This window comes from Lissotriton helveticus, chromosome 5_1 (assembly GCF_964261635.1).
Source record: "Lissotriton helveticus chromosome 5_1, aLisHel1.1, whole genome shotgun sequence".
NCBI classification, from domain to species: domain Eukaryota; kingdom Metazoa; phylum Chordata; class Amphibia; order Caudata; family Salamandridae; genus Lissotriton; species Lissotriton helveticus.
This window is the reverse complement of record NC_136065.1, coordinates 1192576975-1192592810: the sequence shown is the minus strand read 5'-3', so window position 1 is coordinate 1192592810 and position 15836 is coordinate 1192576975. Positions and strand designations below refer to the sequence as shown.

Genomic DNA, 15836 nt, shown 5'->3' with positions numbered 1-15836 from the left:
GCGAGTCAACACTCCGAAAGGCCTGTTGGACCGGGGCAGAGCCAGCCACAAAGTAGCTGTAAGAATTCTCAACAGGGTGGTGCTCTGGAAGGAGGAGGGTACGCAGCTTTCGTCTAGCCCCTTCAACCTTGGAGTAGCTACATGGCTTTTTATTCACATCCCTTTGCATGTCTGGTTTTGTAGGCCCATTGTACAATGGTGGGGCTGAAAAAGCCATGATAAAGGCGCGCGCCTGGGGACCAGAGACACAGATATTAGGGAAAGCCTCGCGTGAAGCTTACTGTGCCCAAGACCTACAATACTATTAAAGGCCAGATTGTCTTCTCCCAATCTCCCAAATATCCCCAAAGGAAAGTTCATCTCTGTTGTGAACCCTGTGCCATTTCAGCATACAACAATCTTCTCTTTTGGGCCTTTATGAGATCAGTGGGCTGATGAGAGATAGAAACAAGAAATTATAAGAATAGAGGGGCTGCAATCCCCGTATAACATCCTGTCTCTAACTCTAACTCATTTATAATAGGTAACTTCTGACACACCCACTCGCTGGTTATAAAGACAAGGTGTCAGAAATCAACTGTAAGAACTTATTTCAGTTGAGTTCTGACATTGCAATGCCTGCTGTCAGAGCCAGCAGCAGAGTAGAAAGGCAGGTCAGGACATGGAACATAATTAAATCAGCTGTTTAACCCTTTCCCTGCGGCGGCAATTCCGCCGCAGCGCTAAGGGGCGGGGGGGCGCACGGCGCTCCGACGCTTATGACGGAACCGCTCTGTCATGCCCCTCGGGTGGGCTGTGCTTGTGACGGAGCGGTTCCGTCATGGCTCCGCCTGCTCAATAGAACGTGCCACGCAGGCGCGAAATCAGCGCCGCAAAGGCGCGGTGAGCGGGCCGTGACGGACCCGCTCCGTCACCAGCACAGCCCACCCGAGGGGCGTGACGGAGCGGTTCCGTCATAAGCATGGGAGGGGTTAAGGAACACAAATAAACTTGGCTTTTCATTCTCCTGCTCTGTTTTTCTAGTTGTATAGTGACAGGAAGAGAGGAGAAATGTATGGCATCATTGGTTTTGCACTTCTTAGGTAATCGTAGAAAAGTTAGAATCTTTCTGCATCTTTGTACACATTCTGAGCTATTGCTCCTTTTATTTAAAAAATAAAACGTTGACTCTGTTTCTAATACTATTTAATAGTTTGATGTGTCTAACTTTGCACCAGAGATTCTTTTTTCATTCTTCATGTTCGGAAACATGCTCTCCCTTTCAAAATGAAGGAGCTACGCACCAAGGATTTAAGTGGTTTGTGAGAAAGGTGAAGGTCTAACCACATATCTTTACACAGTTTAATGGGGTGTGTTAGGTTCGATTCATAAAGATATTAGTAGCTCTACACCCACAGTTTGAGCCCTTCATATGGGTACCGAATTATACATTAAAGTAATTGACTAACCTTTCAAAGAGCCCTCAAGGAAACCTTTCAAGTTTCCAACAGTACTCTGGAAAAGATTTTATAATTCTTAATTACTTCTATGCAAAGGCATTCCAGCATGCATAATCATATGCAGGAAGCAACTGGGCAGGAGGAAATACCATTACATTTTTAAAGTAGAACTTTTTTTTCTCCATGAGGAATTTTTTTTGCTGGAGATAATCAATCTTTTGGGTGTGTTCCCTTCCCATCTGGGAAATTGATTTAGTCCTGCCCTGGAGAGGAGCACATCCTCAACCGTTTCCAGGGCGAAAACGGTGGTGAAAATGTTTGCGGGGGTAATCAACCTTTATCCCGCATTTTTTTCCCCGCGGACTTTCAGGCCGCATACTATTAATCCGCAATGTCATTCATCCCGCATACCATCATCACGCATTTTTTTACAACGCATGTGCTTTTATCACGCATGCCTTTACAACGAAATACGTTGTAAAGGCATGTATGGTAAATGCATTTGCGTTGTAAACGATGATGATGACGAGAGAGGTAAGGGGGTTTGGGTTAATTTTTAAGGGTGGGTGTCGTGCTGGGGTAGTGATTGTGTAGTGTAGTGTTGTGTTAGTGTAGTGTAGAGTTGTGGTGGTTGTTTAGTGTAGGGTCGGGCTGGGGGAAGTGTAATAGGGGTTAGGGTAGTGTTGTAGTGTTTGTGTAGTGTAGGGTCATGCTGGGAGTAGTGTGTTAGGGTTTAGGGTAGTGTTGTAGTGTTTGTGTAGTGTAGGGTCATGCTGGGGGTAGTGTTTTAGGGTTTAGGGTAGTGTTGTAGTGTTTGCGTAGTGTAGGATCATGCTGGGGGTAGTGTTTTAGGGTTTAGGGTAGTGTTGTAGTGTTTGCGTAGTGTAGGGTCATGCTGGGGGTAGTGTTTTAGGGTTTAGGGTAGTGTTGTAGTGTTTGCGTAGTGTAGGATCATGCTGGGGGTAGTGTTTTAGGGTTTAGGGTAGTGTTGTAGTGTTTGCGTAGTGTAGGGTCATGCTGGGGGTAGTGTTTTAGGGTTTAGGGTAGTGTTGTAGTGTTTGTGTAGGGTCATGCTGGGGGTAGTGTATTAAGGTAGTGTTGTAGTGTTTGTTTAGGGAAGTAAAGTGCTTTATGGTAGTGTTGGGGGGTCGTGTTTTAGGGTTTAGGGTAGTGTTGTAGTGTTTGTGTAGAGTAGGGTCATGCTGGGGTGTAGTGGTTTAGGGTTTAGGGTAGTGTTGTAGTGTTTGTGTAGTGTAGGGTCATGCTGGGGTGTAGTGGTTTAGGGTTTGGGTAGTGTTGTAGTGTAGGGTCATGCTGGGGGTAGTGTTTTAGGGTTTAGGGTAGTGTTGTAGTGTTTGTGTAGTGTAGGATCATGCTGGGGTGCAGTGGTTTAGGGTTTAGGGTAGTGTTGTAGTGTTTGTGTAGTGTAGGGTCATGCTGGGGTGTAGTGGTTTAGGGTTTGGGTAGTGTTGTAGTGTAGGGTCATGCTGGGGGCAGTGTTTTAGGGTTTCGGGTAGTGTTGTAGTGTTTGTGTAGTGTAGGGTCATGCTGGGGTGTAGTGGTTTAGTGTAGTATTGTAGTGTTTGTGTAGGGTCAATCTGGGGGTAGTGTATTAAGTTACTGTTGTAGTGTTTGTGTAGGGAAGTAAAGTGCTTTATGGTAGTGTTGGGGGTCGTGCTGGGTAGTGTAAATGTAGAAAAAGGACTGTGTGTCAAGGGTGGGTGGTGCAGGGGTACTACATTAGAGTGTGGGGTAGTGTAGGGTAGGGTAGTGTACTTTTACTTACCTTTACAACTTTTACAACGAGTATACCTTTAACATGCATGCCTTTACGTTGTAAATACAAACAATGGGATGGAAGCGCACTCCCTATTTAAACTACTCAGTGAAATCAAACACGTTATACTCTGTTCTAACAAAGGTGCTGCTGCGTTGCACTTGCTGCCATCCAAATGCTAGTAAACTAGAAACGGAAGACGTCCCGGCAAGGTTGGTGGGTCACGCTGCGCACTGTGCTTGTATAGTCCTTCCAGACTATTGATCAAATACTCAAGGTTAATACATCAACATAACAGGTACTATGAATCAAACCAAAATTTCTACACACAATGCTTCATATTTTTTATGTGCATCATATATCTTTAAAACTAATGATTAGATTTGTTCAAAATGACCACGTACATCTGGTTCAAAATGACAATTGTACATTCACTAATAATCACATAACATTATGATAAATTTTCATCTAGCAGTATCTTCATAACAATACATGTCATTTTCAACATTTTTAATGAAGTGCCCGATGCATTTCCGGACAGTGATGCCCTTCCTCAGGGGAAATCTGTGAAAGCAAAAAACAACTGTTCAAGGTCACAGTTATCCACATAAGTGTTGATTCAATATTAAATGACACCATGTGCGGGATTAATGTCAAATGCCAAAAGTTAAATGATAAAGGAACAATTGCTGTAAATACGGTGGTTAATTAGCAGGCATCTTGTTCTAGATAGAGCATGCTTAAAAGATGCAAAAATAAAATGAAATAAGGTTAAATAAGAGTACACATGCACAACTCGTGTTCAACCAAGGGTTCGATGGTCCCAGTGTGGAAAGAAAAGCAACATGTCTCTAGATAAACCACTCTCCAGACATAGATGGAGAAACGTAAAAAGATAACATGATAGAGAAATCCCTACCTACTTACAAACACACCAATGTGTGGAAAAAATAAAGGTATAAGTACCTGGCTGAATACTGCAGTTGGAGATTAGCAGTATTCAGTGTGGTTTTCCGTCTCATTTTCCTAATTCAAGAGTATGTCCAGCAAAAAATGCTTCATGTCGGAAATGTGGGAAACAGGGACATTTTGCTAAAGTGTGTGGTTTCCGGGGTAGTATCAATGTTGCTTACTCTAAAGAATCTAAGCATGATTCTATGTCTGAAGTTGTAAGTTCACTTACGGATTTGGTTGTTGTGGTCAAGGATGACTCAGAAGACTGTGTCGATCCCATTGTGGACATTTATGTTGATGGTAAGTGTTTGCAACTATTAGTGGATTCAAGGGCACGTATGACAATGATCACAGATGAGTTGTTTGAGAGTACATGGGGGAATAAACCTCTTAATCCCCCTGATAGAAGTCCTGTCTCTTATGAAGGGAGGAGAATTGAGTTGTCTGGGTTTTTTAACACTTCTCTAGTTTTCGAAGACAGGTGCATCGAAGGGAAAGTTTATGTGGCCAAGAAAGGTCTCAACATTCTTGGTTGGTACCATCAGGGGTTGTTTGGTATGACTCTCAGACTTGGGGCGTGAGAACAGGTTTCTCTTGTGAGTGAACAGTCCGAAGGTGAGGATTTAGTAATGTTGTCAGCCAAGTTTCCAAAAGTTTTTGGAGAGAAGCTGGGATCTATTAAAGGTTTCAAGCATTTGATTAGAGTCAAGGAAAGTGCTCTTCCTGTAAAACACAAATTGCGCAATGTGCCATTTAGTATAAGAGATGATCTGTCATTAGAACTCCAGAGAATGTGTGAGTCAGGAGTTATCAAACCTATCAAATCTTCACTCTGGTTATCTCCATTGGTGGTGGCACGGAAAAAAAATTGTACTCTTAGGGTATGCATTGCCTTGCTTAGTCTAAATAGGGAGCTCTGGATAGACTCACATCCTTTACCACGTATTGACGAAATCCTTTCAAAGTTTGATGGTGCGAGGTACTTCTCTAAGATCGATCTCGCATCGGCATACCATCAAGTTGAGCTGGATCCCTCATACAACCATCTCACTGCTTTTGTCTCACCTGTCGGCACTTTTCAATTTAGGAGGATGCCGTTTGGTTTGGCTTCAGCGGCATCAGTCTTCCAGTGGTCATGGAAAAGGTCTTGGAGGGTGTGGGTGATACTGTTGTTTTTCAAGACGACATTTTAGTGGCTGGAAAGAACAAAGATTCGCATGACAAAAATCTTGCAATGGTCTTGGAGAGATTAGAAGGAAAAGGCATTGTAGCGAACAAACTCAAATGTGTTTTTTGTGTTCAGTCCATTGAATATCTAGGATACCTTCAATAACTTTACCATTAGAATATTAAGTTTGATTTATATTGTTTACCTTTTACTTCTTTTCTCTCATTGCAATCATCAATACCTTAATTTATTTCTCCTTTCCCTCTTCTCTATCTTTCCTTTACTCTTTTGTGTTCCATCTTCTTTTTCTTTTTCTTTTTTTGTATATAAAATGCCCAAAAATTATCTTGCTGCATATGTTTTTTTTCCATACATGTGTATGTTACTTATTTTGCAAGTTCAGTTTAAATTTGTAATACAAATAATTTAACCCAAAAAAACATGCTTGCTGAATCAAACCAGAACAAAATAGGCATTTTCTTCAAGTCTCTCGATCTCTCTGTCAAGAGCCTAACCGGCCTAACAGCCTGGACTGGCTCAGAAAACACAAGAAAGTAAGTTAACAAACTGGTTATTTTTTAATTTTATACAGTGTGGAAGCTGTCCTGAAAGTTTCATGTGGAGGCCCTTTGAAGATGGGGCCTAGGGCCGGATCCCACTTTGTCCATTCCTTAAAACGTCTTTGCCTGAAAGCTAAGCTCAGACACGCAAATGGCTTACTCAAGTGTTTTTAGCTGGTGCTACTTTGTGTTCTGGTACTTGTGGTACTGTAATTATAAAGTGAACAGAAAATCTACACGTTCCAGAATGTAGGTGATGTGTCGTGGAAAGTCAGAACTGGCTTACTATTTGTTCACAAAAAGAGGCCAAGCAGATTGGGTAGCCTCCAAAGCACGCTTCAATAAAGTTATCTTCCTTGATTGGGCTGTTCTTCTTGATATGAAAGTGAAACCCACTGCTGATATGGCAGGGTTTCCACATTTGCTAGGAGAATGTTTAAGCTGCTCTAATGCCTTAGAAGAGATCTTTGGGATAATTTCAGGTTTAGTAGAGAGGGGTAAATATAATGCTATTCCAAACCAGCAGTATATTTGTATAGTCAGGTTCAGGTTTCATACGTCTTTATTTCGAATATTTACTTCATAAAAGACATTCATCATAACAAAAACAACCATAAGAACACTATACACAATAAATCTAACAATTCTCTTTCCTTCTGGTTAAAACATTGGATATTTTAAAACATGATTAAATTATGGTATTAAGACGTACTAATATAAATCGTTTAAAACTAACAGTTAATCATCTTACTTGTGGGTATCTAGCTAGTATAATCCATGCCCACCCCAAGAATTTCGCCACTCCTATGATCACAATCTCTGAAGTATTAGATCTTAGGGCCCAGAGTGCTTCAGAGCTCGCCCGTGTGTTCATCATCCTGCAAATGGGCTTTAGCCATTTGCTCCGGGGGGCGGCGTAAGCAGGACAGGCAAAGAAAAGTGACCAATAGTCTCCCTATGGACTCTACACCAGGGGCAAAACTCAGATGACTGGCCTCGCCATTTACTGGTAAAGGATTTTACTGGCAGTGACCCTACTCTAAACTGATAATACAGCTTTCTATCCATACTCCGGGTGATAACGTCCCAGTAATCCTCCAAATGGGGATCGAGTTTGTGAACCAGGAACTTTCCAGTCAGAGTAACTGAATCAGACTGAAGAGCTAGGTGGCGTCTTACAGTTGCCCAGTACAACATTTTAAATTCTTTTTTGGATGGAAAGGTGTTTTCACCCGGTGCTACCCACAGGGAGCTGAGACCCATATTTTCCAGGATTAGCTTCACTTCTCTGAATCAGGGGATATTACCTGATCCCATGATCGATCTTACATCAGAGATTTCATTGGCAAAGCGGGCTAATTTCGGCGTTGACCAAATTCGCCTCCACAGAGCTACCATCCGAAACTGCGCTAACTCTTTAATCTATTGACATCCCATATCGAGCAGTAACGGTTTGGTAGGGGTGGATTGCGGAAGACCAACCAAATTACGCAAAAACTTATTTTGGATTCTGACCAAAGGGGCCAGTTCCAAAAACCCCCATAGGTCAGCACCATACAGAATAGCGGATCTAATTTTAGCATCATAAATTTTTAGTGCAGGCATTACCCTTTTGGTTAGAGACTATCTTTGTTCCTGGATTAGGCACCCCGTCAATCGAGCAAATTTCAAGCAAAGTGCTTCGATCTGGGGTTTCCATCGCAGCCTATAATCCAGGACCACGCCAAGATAGGTCATGACCTCCACCTGCTCTAATTCCACACCATTCATACTAGCGTGACTTTTTTGTAGCCTATTTTTGGTTAAAACCATAAATTTGGTTTTGCTCACGTTTATCTGCAAATCGTTCAATTTGCAGAATACCTCAGACCTGTTGATCGCTGTCTGTAGTCCCTTTTGTGTTTTTGAGAGAATTAACGTGTCATCGGCAAAGATGAGCAATGGAAACTTCGAACCACCCAAAGTAGGCGCATCTGTCTGGGTATATGCTAAAAACTGTACAACTTGATTAATAAACAATAAAAACAAGGTTGGCGCCAGAACGCAGCCCTGGCGAACACCACGAGTGACGGGGAATCGCTCCGTCACCTGCCCCTGTCTACCCCACCTGACCCTAGCAAAGTTACCCTCATGTAATCTTTCCACTAGTTCTAGGAGATCGGGGGGCATACCCATGTTGCCTAATGCAGCCCATAATTTTGCCCTGGGAACAAGATCGAATGCGGACTTAAGGTCCACGAATGCAGCATATATATCGATCCTCCGCCCAGAAGCACGACCTTCCAGTATATCAGAATAAATCTGAACACTATGTCGATTGTGCTGGTGAATGATCTAAAACCTGCTTGCATCGGGGAAAGAATATTCTCTTTATCCATCCACCCCTGTACTTTAGCGAGCACCATCCTGGCTATGATTTTCTGTTGTGCATCAATTAAGCTGATGGGGCGATAATTCCCTGGGGCCGAACGGTCTCCTTTTTTTAAAATAGGAAGGATTTCTGCCCCTTTCCATGAGTCGGGAATCCTCGCCCCGTTAGCAATAGCGTTTGCGAGTATCTTGATATAAGGCACCCAATTCAGGGGGTCGGACTTAAATAGATCAGCCGGGACGCAGTCCATGCCAGGAGCATTACTGGCCTGTACAGATCCCAGTGCAGTCACCGTGTCGTTAGTATCAAACACTATGGCTTGTCGTATTGGAGGGGGCGTAGATAACTGATTGTCCAGGACATTTGGGGGTACTGGCTCAAGACCTCTAAACTGGGTTGAATAACAATCCACCCATACGTCAGCTGAGACATAATTTTCCGGAATTTGCGTGTCCGGATTCCTGCCCCATTTTACCACCTCCCAGAATTTGATTTGATTTAAGGACAAACTAGCCTCATATAAGTCCTGCCAATGGTTATCATCGTCACTCTCTCCTCGGCACCCATTGAGCCTTCCTGTCCTGTAATCTGGCCGATTTTATGTCTGCAGTAACTCTAGATTTAATGGCTTTAATCAGACAATTATGCACCTGCCGGCAGGTTTTATTATACCATTTCTGGCACAGTAAGGAAGTCTGAACTTTCCCACTGCTACCAGCTTTGGTTAATAAAACTTTCAAATTAGAAAATAGCTGCTCATGATAGGCACTAAACTGCTCAAGTGACCCCGGTTCAATAAGAGTCAAATCTTGAACGACACCCAGAGTAGATGAAACTGCATGGGAAATCCTGTCTAAAAGATCCGGGTCCTCCAAAACCCTACACCAACGCACGTCTGTCATTTGTTAAAATAGCCTCTGCTGTAAGGCTCTTGGCTATAAGGGCCCTACCAGGGCCATCCTTTAGTTTCAAGCTTAAAATCAACAGATTATGGTCACTTTCGGGCCGTGTGGAAATTAACATATCATCCAAAAATGACCAATACTCTATTTTGATTAAAAAATAATCAATTCTGCTATTACTTGCTCCGTTGTCAAAAGTTGGCTGTCCAATTTTGTCGGAGATGGAGCGGCCATTAGCAGCTCTTAGCCCCCACTCCAGACACAGGCCCAACCAGTGCAAGGCTGCCTCCATACCCTTCTTAATGGGATTCAACGTCAGGCATGGAACATTCCATACGGCATCTTCCTCAGCACAAATATCCCCACCCTCACACGACCAAGATTCGAAAGTGCAATTTAAGTCCACTGCGACAATTACAAATTTGTCCCTCCCAATTGATTCCAAATAAGAATCCAACTCATCGATAATTGCGGGACTCCGTCCTCCAGGTAATCCACGGGCATAAATATTAATAATAAAAATATCCTGATGATTTTCCCTACACAACTTGATTCCCAGAATGTCGGGGTTATGGACTGACACTTCTACTGGCCTATAACTAATGGACTGCCTTACCCATATAGTTAATCCACCTGATGCTCTCCCTTTCTTTCCCTGGTTCGTAAATTTAAATACCCTGCTCGAAAGATCGGGTCAATAGCCCAACTCTCTTGAAAGATCAGGATATCAAACTCGTCTACCCAGTCAGCTGATTGAAGTTTCCCTTTAAGCCCTGCGAAGTTCCATGATGCCAATATAAGCAAAGGGTCATGAAAGGGCAATTCACATTGGGTTGTAGGTCCCAGATTATGTCCTGACCCCCCACCCTCTATTGGAGCTATTCTAACTGGATGGTCGCAGTCTATAATACACCTAGCAGATCCTTCCGATTCTTGACCCCCTTCCTGGCCCTCAAAGGCCAGGTCTGAGGGCCCGGTTTCCGGACCCTTACTATAAACATCCCCACAATCCACACTTTTGCTAGATCCTCCCTCTTCGCTAACGTAAGTTGCAGTTTCGATGTCCCCTCCAGCCAAAGAGGGGAGTCAATCAATACACTCCAAACCAGATAATGGTTCAAAGCGATTGTACAGGTGGAGAAAGGATGGAATGTGTGGTGTCAGTACATGAGGAAATCTGCCAAAAGGTCTTCTGTGGCTATGATTGATCGGGTAATAAGGGGGTTCCTTAATCCTTTTGGGATAAAAGTACTGAAGGCCCAGTGATTGGACATCACCCATCCTACCAAATCTCGGTTCCCTGCTCACAAAGTCCACCACCAAGGGGTCCCTAAAGTTGATAATGACACAGTCACCATCTAGGTCTTTTGGATTGTGTCCCACCCAATGAACTCTTCTGACACTTAAGATCTCTGTATTGGAGGAGGGGGGAAGTGCTCTATTGTTTAGCCAAAAAACAACTTTATTTTTCAGGTCCCCAAATGATTCAGTTTTGTCCTCCCCAATAGGTGAGACTCCCGTCAGTATGATAGTGTAAGGGGTAGCCTCCGAGGGAAGGTCAACACTAGGGAGGTTCTGTTTGGGGACCTTTTTCCCCGATATGGTAAGCTGACTAGCCCGCCCAGCCCTTGGATGTTTACCTGAGGACGGCTGTGAGTTGGACCTGTTACCATCATTCGTGGGCCCTCCTCTATTAGAATTCACCAGGTTATTACTCACAGGGACTTTCTCTGGCTGTAAACGATCTTGCTGTTTATTCGTTAACTTAGCACTAATTTTGGGAACCGAATTAATAGTAGACACACCGGAACCCACTGCCTTTGTGGCTTTACGGTTATTCGGTGTGGTTACCAAATTATTCAATATGCTAGTATTAGCAGTAACTAAGTTCGCCAACTCATCAAGTTTCTGATTCGTTAGCCTAGCACGTTCCATTAAGGGTAACATAAGAGATTTAATTAGAATTTCCATCTTATCCAGGGCACCATCCTCCTTATGTTTACAAATTAAACATTGACCAGCAGTGTCAGACGGTACCTGTATGGGTGGCAAATCACTAATTAGAACCTGAGGGGGCTGAGATGTAAGGTTTAATTTGGGAATCTTGGATATACCCCCTTTGCCCACTCCATCCCTCCTTTTCCTTTTCCCACATTTAGAGTCTCGAGTTCCACCCTTATTTGGACTATTTGGTTCGGGACTTCAAGGCTTTGAACATTCGCCACCACTGTGATTAATGGTGCTAGAAGGCGTGCTACCATCAGATGTAATTGATAATAGACAATCAGCCTCCTGACTCAGTTCAACCAACATCAAGTCTTGATGTAGATCCTGACTCGTGGTGGGGGCTAGAATAGTAGGAGATACCACTGAGCCAATATGACCTAGGGAAGATCGTTTGCCGGTGATAAGGTCCAGGGATAAGCGCATCTCAGCGACGGCTATTTCCTTCTCCAAGATGCCTGTAGCTCGTTTGAAAAAAGCATCAAGGGGCCCAGAAACCATGCCGCTTGATGTCGAAACTTGCACAGTTCTCTCTTTGCCTGAACGTAGGGGCATATTGGGGGTGAATCTATACGATATTCATACAACAGAAACAAAAAAACCAAAGAATAATACAAAACATGTATACACACCACCGGCCAACAATCAAAGGAAGGGCGAGTTAGAGGGATGGCCGGGCCCGGCCTTAGACGGCCCGCCCTTTGCCTGGGCTTCTCCCGGGATGCTCCCGCGCGCTCCCGCGCAGCGGCTACCTAGGACCTCTAAATAGGGCGGGTTACGTCCTGTGGGCGGTGCAAGCAGGGAGAGCGGACCAGGTGTTGCCTATTGGTCGGGCAGGGACTCCTGGGAGATGGAGTCCCTGCAACAACGCTCGCAGCCCTGATGCGGTGTTTCAAAAGCCTCTACAGTCCTTAGCACCTCCAACCACGGTAAAATACTGCTCCCGCTGTTCTGATCGACGAAGCGGCACCCGCAAAGCGGGTGCGGCAAGGTACAGCAAGGAAAAAGGCAGGAAAAGTTCAGCACACGGATTCCCAAGCCCAGGGTTCCACATGGCACAGAGTCTGTTAAAAGGGTGTCCCACACAAATGAAGGAGGCAAGTGCTTTTACACCTTTGGGTGTCCTGTGGGCGGGTCAAGCAGGGAGAGCAGACCAGGTGTTGCCTATTGGTCGGGCAGGGACTCCTGGGGGATGGAGTCCCTGCAACAACGTTCGCAGCCCTGATGCGGTGTTTCAAAAGCCTCTACAGTCCTTAGCAACTCCAACCACGGTAAAATACTGCTCCCGCTGTTCTGATCGACGAAGCGGCACCCGCGAGGTGCGGCAAGGTACAGGCAGGAAAAAGGCAGGAAAAGTTCAGCACACGGATTCCCAAGCCCAGGGTTCCACACGGCACAGAGTCTGTTAAAAGGGTGTCCCACACAAATGAAGGAGGCAAGTGCTTTTACACCTTTGGGTGTCCTGTGGGCGGAGCAAGAAGGGAGAGCGGACCAGGTGTTGCCTATTGGTCGGGCAGGGACTCCTGGGAGATGGAGTCCCTGCAACAACGCTCGCAGCCCTGATGCGGTGTTTCAAAAGCCTCTACAGTCCTTGGCACCTCCAACCACGGTAAAATACTGCTCCCGCTGTTCTGATCGACGAAGCGGCACCCGCGAAGCGGCACCCGCAAAGCGGGTGCGGCAAGGTACAGGCAGGAAAAAGGCAGGAAAAGTTCAGCACACGGATTCCCAAGCCCAGGGTTCCACATGGCACAGAGTCTGTTAAAAGGGTGTATAGTCAATAGTGCACACATTCTATTTATTTTGTTCCCTGTCATGTGGCGGGTCATGTGATCAAGATCACGTTACGCGATCGAAATGCGTCATGGCAGGCCCTATGCCTGAGCAGCATTGGAGTTTTTAATCTATGTGAAATAAAGCACAGCACTGCAGAAAGGAATTGTTGGAGTTGTGCATTACTTCAGCGTGAAAGAGGTCCGTACCTGGGTTGTCCTGTTGAGCAGCAGACGGGCTGGGAGTTGTTGATATGATATCTATATATATATATATATATATATATATATATATATATATATATATATATATATATATATATACACACACACATACAAGCACAGACACACACTCTGTGACAATGTGACTGCTGTGAACAAACATTTTAACTCGTGCTGTCTTTTTCTGAAAATAATTTTTATTACTTTTTTATTAACAGATCAGCAATTTTCATCACATTGTTACAAGTCCCAATTTAACAGTCTGTCTCCATCAAACCGAACACTGTACACAATATATTATTTTCCAGGTATACGATTTTCACACTCAAATGTGCACAGTTGTTATTTCTCTTTAGCTTCCAGCCCCTATCCCTGTTCCTTTGCCTCAAAGGGTTCCCACCTGTTTTCTCCCAGACTTTCATTCTCGCTCATTGGTGTCCTCTCAATACACTTAAGTTCACCAGCCCTCCTCGATTTCATTTGATTTTAGAATTAAAAAGCGCAACATATGCCCAAAGGTGTCTTGGCTCTGTACATCTGCTATGAATCTTCTATACCTCCCTACATCCCTCCCTCTTAGCCAAGATGTTATTACATTTTTGATGGAATCCTATTGCCTTGTAAACTGTTGTATTTGCCTGCATTTACCAATAAATGTTTTTCATCCATCCCCTTACACTTGGCGGCCTGACAGCCCTCCCAGGCCTGTATTATGTCTCATCTAGCTACCATCAGAACAATGTTGCAAACAATATGGGGTCCATTAGGATGGCCGGCGGACTTTGCCCGCCCGCCATCCCCGCGCAAAACAGGACCGCCTGCCATAGGAGCGGCGGTCCCGCCTTGGCCATTAGGATGCGCCCGCCACACTGGTGGGCACATCCTCTATTTTTACCATTGCGGCAGGCGGTGCTGAAAGCGCCGCCCGCCGCAATGGTAAAAATGCACGTTGTGCATTTCAAAGCACAACATGACAGGCACCGCATGGTGCCTGCCATGTTGCACTTTAATATCCGGGGTGTACCATAGGTACCCCCCATGTGCACCCCCCGGAGTCCCAGGGGGCCCACAACGGGCCCCCGCAGGGAGTCTGCACATTCCGGAAAGGCATGTCTGCAAACCCATCATAATATGGCTGGCGGTGTCTAATAGACACCGCCACCATATTAAAAATTTTCCGCCCGGCAGCAAGGCAACCAGGGCGGAAAAGCGGTGGACGGTGTTTACGTCCGCCGCGGTCCCCCCTGCTATGGTAATATGGCGGGGGGGGAAATGGGTGGTGACCGGGCATGAATGTCGAGTGGATCGGCACCGCCACCATGGTGGTGGCGATCCGCCCGACATTGTAATGGGCCCCTTAGTTTGTATTTTGTATTGTTGCCAGTAGCTGCTGATACTAGACAGGGGTTGGGAGGTGGGAGCAGGAGGCGAACAGAGAAAAAATTTTTACCTGTTCAGGCTGGTGCCATCTCCTTTCTCCATCCTTTTCTTCATATCTCCACTGCCAACAGGAAGCACCCAGGCTCCCAGGCTCCTCATAGCCAATCACAACACTGGTCTGACCGCAGTGGATGGCGCTCATACGGGGATTGGGAGGCTTTGCATGTTCCTCACCTGGCTGTGTAAAGTAAGCCTGGTGGGGAAGATGCAAAGTGCACAGGACTGTTTGCCAGCCAAGCAGTCATGCACACCTAACGAGTGTAAACCACTCCTCTCCCTGATCGGTCCTGCCCCGCCCCACCTGAGAGCCACTGACTCAATAAGAAAAATAAAATGATAATAACTATATGTTATTATCATTTTATTTTTCCTTTTGAGCAGTGGGGCGACGCTCCTCTGCCTTAGCGGAGGAGCCGCCATTGATTGTTGCCTCTCTCTAGATTCCGGGCATCAGCAAGGGCGTAGTGAGGTTACATTTCTATACAATCGCCATGAAAATGTTCCATTCTATTTCACTTCAGAAGATCCTGAACTCCGGACAGCTCCACAGCATGTGTACCAGTGTTCTCTGTTTCCTGCATCTCCTCAAGCATGCTGAACTTTTGATTTTACTCATCTCACTGTCAGGGACCTGTCACTATCATCCCTACCCTACCCTATGCCCACAGGCCATGAGGCCCACATTCACAGTATTTGGTTCATGTAAATTACTTGTGTAATCATTACTCACCCAGCATTTCCCCCCTATGTACCATATTACAAGTCCCATACTTCTTTGTTTTGTTTACATCCTTCCCAGTTTCCTTTCGCCAAATGTCTCCATGTTTCAAGAACTGTGCACTCTTACTCAGATGCGTGCTGACTAAGATGTCAGTGAGAGTTTCCTGGGAAAAGCACTTAGAACTCTCCTGCTGTGGGTGGAGTGACTCATCACTCAAGCAAAACACTTAGAACTCTCCTGCTGTGAGCCACATAAGTCATCACTCAAGCCTTATCCTTATGCTAAGTGCACAGGGTAGACCTCCTGTTGAAACCTTGGGCGTGGCAGCAGCTTGTCTATTTAAACCACACACAAGGCAAAACAACTTGCTTTGCCTAAAGATTTGTCAGCCTGCTGGTTTCCTGCCCATCGTGAAAGAAGTCAGACCAGAGCTCCCCAGCTGTTAATTACAGCCTTCACAAGAACAATTCTTCTTTCAGAGCCTCCTCATGCACAGCACTCATACA

The 15836-nt window shown here is 45.0% G+C and overlaps 1 long non-coding RNA gene across 1 annotated transcript in view; it reads right to left on the bottom strand.

Annotated features, from left to right (window-relative positions):
• LOC144753537 (uncharacterized) overlaps positions 1–15836 on the bottom strand; it is a 170204-nt gene that overhangs the window by 13513 nt on the left and 140855 nt on the right. The window lies entirely within an intron of this gene.